Source organism: Podarcis cretensis (genome assembly GCF_951804945.1).
Source record: "Podarcis cretensis genome assembly, chromosome: 3".
NCBI classification, from domain to species: Eukaryota; Metazoa; Chordata; class Lepidosauria; order Squamata; family Lacertidae; genus Podarcis; species Podarcis cretensis.
This window is the reverse complement of record NC_137172.1, coordinates 55,024,828-55,032,283: the sequence shown is the minus strand read 5'-3', so window position 1 is coordinate 55,032,283 and position 7,456 is coordinate 55,024,828. Positions and strand designations below refer to the sequence as shown.

General features: G+C 41.9%; 1 long non-coding RNA gene across 1 annotated transcript; it reads left to right on the top strand.

The window, feature by feature from the left end:
- The first annotated feature begins 489 nt into the window (after window positions 1-489).
- On the top strand, window positions 490-2,458 carry LOC307213791. The gene is made up of 2 exons (XR_013837690.1): window positions 490-2,011; window positions 2,387-2,458. It is a non-coding gene; the product is annotated as an uncharacterized lncRNA (long non-coding RNA).
- Window positions 2,459-7,456: the final 4,998 nt, after the last annotated feature.

The following is a 7,456-nucleotide window of genomic DNA, read 5'->3' as shown; positions in this document are numbered from 1 at the left end:
ATTTGAAAATAAGGGATCAAGCAGCCTCGAAAATAAGGGACCAGCAGCCTCACCTGTCCCGGGGACAGTCTATGGAGTATCTAACAATCCGGGATAGCAGTGGGAAACGGTGCTGGAATGAGGCAATTTCCCGCAAAAAAAGGGAAGGTTGATAGCTATGAAACAGTCTTTGTGGTCAGAGGCAAAACTGAGTGTTGGAACAAAAACAACGTGTGAAAGTTGTCACTTTTTCTTTAATTTTTTTTTAAAAAACCATTTTAAACAAAGATAAGCCAACTACATACAGAGACAGATAGGTAGCCGTGTTGGTCTGCCATAGTCAAAACAAAAAAAATTCCTTCCAGTAGCACCTTAAAGACCAACTAAGTTAGTTCTTGGTATGAGCTTTCGTGTGTATCTGAAGAAGTGTGCATGCACACGAAAGCTCATAAAAAGAACTAACTTAGTTGGTCTTTAAGGTGCTACTGGAAGGAATTTTTTTTGTACATACAGAGAATCATCTATGAATACCCTACAGCACTTTGTCAAAGTGTATAACAAACACAAATTAATATATATTAGCCACCATCACTTGAATGGTTGTCCACAGCTAAAAAGTTATTATATCAGCATCAGTGGTCTGCAGGGTTTATACAAAGCAGGCGGGGAGGAGAAAAAATAATAAAGTATGTTCTTCATTCAAGTCAAATTGTGCTGTAGGCCATAGGCACTGTTCTGCTATATGCCTCATTCTTTGTATAATCTGTAAAGTCAACCCAGACTGCATAAAAATTACTATATTTCCCCTGGCCTCTTGCTATCTTCAATTTTTATGTCAATTTCCCCAATACTGCTACCTGTCAGATCACCCTATACCACCGGGCCTGGCAATGGTCGTCCTTAACAAATTGGTTCTAAGTTCTTTGTTTCTAATTCGTGGTATATCCTGTACAGGTTAAGCAGAGCCAGTCCTGGGGTCATGGGTATTGTCTGCCTTGTGATCAAAGATATCTCTGTATTTGGTGGGAATCAAATTGGGATTTAGAATTAAAGAAAAGGCATAATTCCAAGATTTCAGGTTTGATTCCCGTAACAGACAGCTGCACATTCTTATATTACAGGGGGTTAGACTAGATAATCCTCAGGGTCCCTTATAAATCTATGATTATAGCAGCTGCTGTAAGGGATGTCATCGTGTACTTTTGTTTCAGGTAACAAAATGTTTCGGTCTAGCCCTGAGTTGGGGTTGGAAGGAAAAGTAAGTATTGCATATAATTCAGTTCCCTCCCAACCTTTCAGTTCTCTCTTATCTATCTCTTTTTTTAAGAACCTTAGCAAAATTTTGAGAAATACAGTGTATTATTCTGTGTGACATTTAAAGTGGGGTAAATGTAACTTGTGAACAATGGCAATGGGCATTATGCAAAGAAATGTGAGAAGGAATTTTTTTAAGTGTTTTATTGTAGTTTCAACCTTTGTAAAACAACAACCCTTTCTGTGTTTTCTTAGCAGTGTTGCCTCCAGCATGTTGGCAGGAGTAAAATAAATAAATAAAGTACACTCATCACTAGAGGGCAGATCTGCTATATTATGAACAGAAAAAGAACTCTGGAATTAACTAACTCCACACACACCTTTTTTTTTAAGGGGAAAAGTGTGCCTGTTCCCTACAGGCCTGGTAGAATTACCAGGGTTTACTTAACAGTAGCAATCCATGTTGTAATTCTGTGGAAATATCTTGTTTTCCATGTGTAAATATTAGTACGTTGACATGGAAGCCCCCATCTAACACTAATAGTATTTCAAAGTATCTGAAATACACCTATGCATCATTCTTACAGTTTTTTTTTAAATTCATCATGTGGTTTCCGTACTTGTATCTGCTAAGGATGGTGATGCAACAGGAAGAGCATCTTCACATGTGTCTGTGGTGCTATTATTTAGCTAAGCGACAAAGTGTAAACATATCATCCTTATTCACTCAGAAGTGACCCTAAATCAATACGTTCAATGAGATTTACTCCCAGGTAAGGTACTTAGCCTTACCTGGTGGCGCTGTGGGTTAAAGCCTCAGCGCCTAGGGCTTGCCGATCGAAAGGTCGGCGGTTCGAATCCCTGCGGCGGGGTGCGCTCCTGCTGCTCGGTCCCAGCGCCTGCCAACCTAGCAGTTCGAAAGCACCTCCGGGTGCAAGTAGATAAATAGGGGCCGCTTACCAGCGGGAAGGTAAACAGCGTTTCTGTGTGCGGCTCTGGCTCGCCAGAGCAGCGATGTCACGCTGGCCACGTGACCCGGAAGTGTCTCCGGACAGCGCTGGCCCCTGGCCTCTTAAGTGAGATGGGCGCACAACCCCAGAGTCTGTCAAGACTGGCCCGTACGGGCAGGGGTACCTTTACCTTTACCTTTAAGGTACTTAGCATTGCCACCTTAAACTGTTATGGATGGTGCTAAGGTCCTCTGGAGATTCTAGCTCTACAGAAATATGAGGGAATTGTGTCTCAGAGGTCCCAGCACTACTCTGGCATTACAACTCCCAGGTTTTATTACAGGGATGAAGGAGGAGAGAATAGTTAAATTTACACTTTAAGCTGTAGGCGTACTCACAGAAACTATTACTTCGCTTTTCTCTTTTTAAAAAAAAAAATTCAAAAGGAAGGCTATATGTGGCAGTTGAAGAAAAGTGAAGACTGAAAACAGTATCAAGGTGGGTCATGGTATGAACAACCTTTAACAGAACCAGGGCCAATAAGATGAGCTTGTTCAGAATTTTACTGACAAGCAGAGTTGCCTAAAGAGGTCAAAAGTGGTCAACAATTGCAAAGGGAGAGACTCATAGGAGGTCCAGGCAGTGGGCGACTGTTCATGAAGGCAGCCTCAAAACAAGGAATATTAATTCTGGAGGATATGTATCAAATGATATTAGATAATATGTGGTCATAACTCATAAGATCAGGACACAAGAAAGGTGAAGCAGATGCCACAGCTGGAATTCATAGCTCTTAAAGCATTGGAGACTGGAGTAGTCTTGACATAGTGGCAGGGAACTCACAAGAAACAATGCCCCAGTGTAAATATGTAGTTACAGGAGTAACTGCTGTGAAGGGGGTTATAATTCAATCCAGTCATCTTGGATAATGTTTGTGTCAGAGGTTCTCAGATGGTGTTCTGTGAGCCACTGGTAGTCTTAGGAGCTCCATTCAGGTGGTCTGTGAAATTCAGCTTTATCATTGGTAGTGGGACCACAACTACTACACTGGAAAGCTGCAGTAGTAGTAGTTCCACCAAATAGAAGTACACACTGTTTAATAGTGAAATCAAATGGGGAAATACCCCAATCTAGAACCATATTTTATTCACTAATTGTTTTATGTTGGTGCAGAATTTGTTGTCAGAACTGTTCTAATAAGTTGATGAATTTCAGTTTTCTAAACTGTTGCAGAATTGTTTGTGATACATAAGAACCATTAACACTTCTGACTTCTCAATAAATCTTCAAGTTCTTAAAAAGGCATGTGATGTGGAAAATGCGGCCACACATTATGTAACTATATTGTTTGTTCTGCATTTGGAAACCTCGTAAGATATCGTAACCAAATTTTGCATGACGGTTCCTGAGATCAATAAGCAGGTTTGTGTCTATGTATGCATGCCATTTTGAATCAATATGATGGACTGAACCTTCCAAAACTGCACTGATTTTTAGTGCATTAGTATTCCCAAGCAACACTGGGTTCAAGGTGCTAGTAATGTATATATTGGTGGTAGTGGGGTGTTTTTAAAAAGTTGGAGGAGCAAAATAAAAACTCATCATGGCTACTATCCTGAATACACTTTTGAGAATTCCCTCAGACGTCAGCAGTTTTTACTGAAATAACACAGGATCATTTTGACAAAAAGGCATTACGAAATGAACTACTGATATCCACACATACACCCCTGCAACTATTTGTTAATGTTTATTTAGTGCGCCTGGAGTGGTAGATTCTTGGCTTCAAATTTTTGCTGGCATTCACCTTCAGAAGGACCTGTTAACTTTCATAGTTGCTGATTTACCAACTTTTCTAAACTCTATTATTTGATTACACTAGCAGTTCACCTTAATATGACATTTGACCATCATTTGCAGTGATGACATAGGATGGTATCCAGCAAACTTGTTCCAGTCATGTAAGGACTTCCACTTGTGCCCTTGTACCTCCCTCTCCTCCTACCATCCAGCCCCCAATCTGTTTTAGGGGTTCCCCTAACCCTGCAGAGCAGATTTGAGGGAGTGCACAAGGAGGTGAGAGGGAGGGGAAGAGAACAACTTCATTGCAAACAACCCATATTATATATTTTTGTTGTATACAGTACTTTAGAATATTCAGAGTACTTCACATAGAATATCATTAATTTTACACTATCACTGTAGGATCAATTATTATTATTCCCATATTGCACATAGGGGACTCAGGTGGAGAAACAGAAGTTTGCCTTTCGCCTACTTACTCAACAAACTGAATTTCACAAAGGAAAGGGAAGGTGGTATGGCTGCTATAAGCCTGCACTGCTTTACTGCTGTTTATCAGCATCAGTAACGTGAATACTCAAGAATAAGAAGTCTCCTTTGAAAAACAGAAGAGAAAGTGACAGAGCACCATTTGTCACCTACATCTGCTAGCTAGAACATATCATCAATGAACTATAGCCCATTTGGGACAAGGGTGCTCTCCTGTCAGAGGCCTTGGGTAGCAGGCCTTTCCTTGCTTATAGATCCCCCCCATCTACTTACAGCAACAGGCCAAATGGTAGTACCACCAGATCTGCTAGTGCATTAGCACACACATTTACACAAACTTGCACACATGTTCACTGAAGGGCTAATTTAGCAGAATAAAAAAGTAGTATTCATGGATTCTTTACTGGAGATTATTATGTCCACATATGCACTTGGATTGGCTTTGATAACCTTAGGTCATTTGGGAATTTAACACAGACCAATATTAGTATGCTTGCTGCTTCTTGTTATAATTGTAATATTTATTTTAAAACGACTAAAAGCTTAGAGCTGGCTTCATGCCAATATAAAATGATTTGCAAGTGATAATACAGTTTTGAAGCTTGAAACACCACTATAGAATAATGCTGTACGCAAGCAAGGCCTGGACACTATACAGTGCCTGGACAATATATTTAATTACCATTGCAGAGATTGAGGTGAATAAGCGGAGAGTTATCAAATAGGAATTATGAGGGAGAGTCTTAAAGGCCCAGCTTTGCAGAAATGGAAAAACTGGAAAAGGTTCCATGTCATGAAACAGAAAATTTTGGGAGATAAGAGGAAAGTTGGGATGCAGTATTTACCCATCTGGTAACAGAAGAAAAAGGGAAAAGGCAGGGTTCTTCACTGTAACTTAGAGGTTTACTACCACAAATGGACTAGCAGTTCACAATGGAGCTCAACGTGGTTTGTCATGCATGTGATTGATCAGATCTTTTATAAGACAGAATTTAATATAGTTTTATTACATACGTGTCAGGGGTTCAGGAGCAGAAGCACAGGGAAGAGGGGAGATGGAGAGCGAAGGGGAAGAATCTGAGGGCAGCGTAGGAGAAGATGACAGTGGCCCGAGAGATTCCATGAGCCTCTCCAGCGAATCGGAAGATTCACAGAAGGGGGCGCCAGTGGCCAGGGCAAGGGGATTCCCAAGGGGGACACTCCAGGAGCAAGGGGCCAGCAGGGACTCCCAGAGTAGCAGTTGGAAATCAGGACTAGCTTCCCCACCAGAGCATAGTGGGGGGGGGGAGAGTCCCAGGTATCGAGGGCAGAGGATTCCACACCAGGGAGTGAAGATAAGTCAGGGCTGGCCATGCCTCCATCGGAGAGCCAGACAACGGAGGGGAGGTCAGATCCGGGCAGTATTCCGGAAGAGGGAAGCAGTGACAGAAGCAGTGTGACGGTCAGGAGGAAGGTCACTGGGTTGGCGCGAGAGGCAAGTTCAAATGTACAGGAGCGCGGGACAGCAGAGAATGAGGATTGGGAACCGGGTCCTAAAGCCCGCCGGAGACAGGGGGAGGAGTCAGGCGACTCAGCGTCGGAAGAGTCCAGAAAGGGGAAAGCCCCAGCGGGCAGGAGGACCCAGAGGAGGAGAGAACAACGGAAAAGGTGGAGCAGGGCTAGGATCTTAAACTGGTGTCAGAGGGGAGGAGATTCAGACGGGACTTCGACGGTCTAGGGTTTAAGACGTAGAGCTGCGCGCTGCGGCTTTGGAATGGAAGTTGAACTTCAATAAAGACTTTTGTACATAACGACGATCAGGCGTTGGTCCTCTGTGAGCTGGGACCTAGGGGCAGCTCTGACACATACTATGTAGTAATTCATGATATTTATCTGGTTGGATACTCTTTAGTATTGCATCATATGTTCCAGGGTTGAATCCTGGCACTGAAAACAGGTTCCAGAGCCAAACTCTGTCTATGTGCTGAGTTTAAGGCACACTAGTTTGCATGCTCATATGGGAACTTCTATTGGCAAATCAGATCAACAAGGAAGAAATTAATGGGGAGATAATTATCTTGCACAATGACTTTCAGCAAAGCGGAAAAACAAATCTTCTGTGTACAATGTTTTTGGTGAATCCTGAAGGTGCAGGTCTTTACCCTGGTCTAGGACCCCTGAAATATATATTTTTCAGGACCAACACTATTTTTTTGCTATTGTGTTTTTTAATTGTAAGCTTTTTAATTGTTGTAAACTGTGTTTTTAATTGTTGTAACCTGTCATAGGACCTTAGGGTGAAGGCTGGGTAATAAATTTAATAATTATTATAATTATAATGTTAAGAATGAGTCTGCATTTTAAAGCAACTTGACTGATGATTTACCGTAGGTATTAACAAGCAATATGAAAGGAAAAGTTAAGAGTGGGCATGGCTCTTCTAGGTCTTGGTTGAGACTTTACTTTCTAGAGTTCATGTCTGATTTAATGTTAAGGTGTCTAGAGCTTAAGGATGCTCCCTGGAAAAAGAAGCAGCTGGCTGTTTGACTTGTGCTGATAACATTGTTAGAGTTGTTATGTTGTTAACAAGTAACAATAAATAATTACAACAAATACTCTTCAGATTAACAGCACGCACAAGCTGGGGACCCTATTGTGAGGACAAAATGTTGTTCGTCTAATCTCTGATCTCCTTGGGGGGGCAGGGAATAGAAACGATGATAAATCGATTATTTCGAATCGCTTCAGCGGGGAAACCCCGTGTTAACCTCCTCTGGGCTCCTGGGAGGAAGGCTGAGGGAGTGACAACTGCAAGTCCTCAGATTCAGGTAGGTAGCCGTGTTGGTCTGACGCAGTCGAAATATATGTAAAAATTAAAAAAAATGTCCAGTAGCACCTTAGAGACCAACTAAGTTTGTTCTGGGCATAAGCCTTCGTGTGCATCTGAAGAAGTGTGCATGCACACGAAAGCTTATACCCAGAACAAACTTAATTGGTCTCTA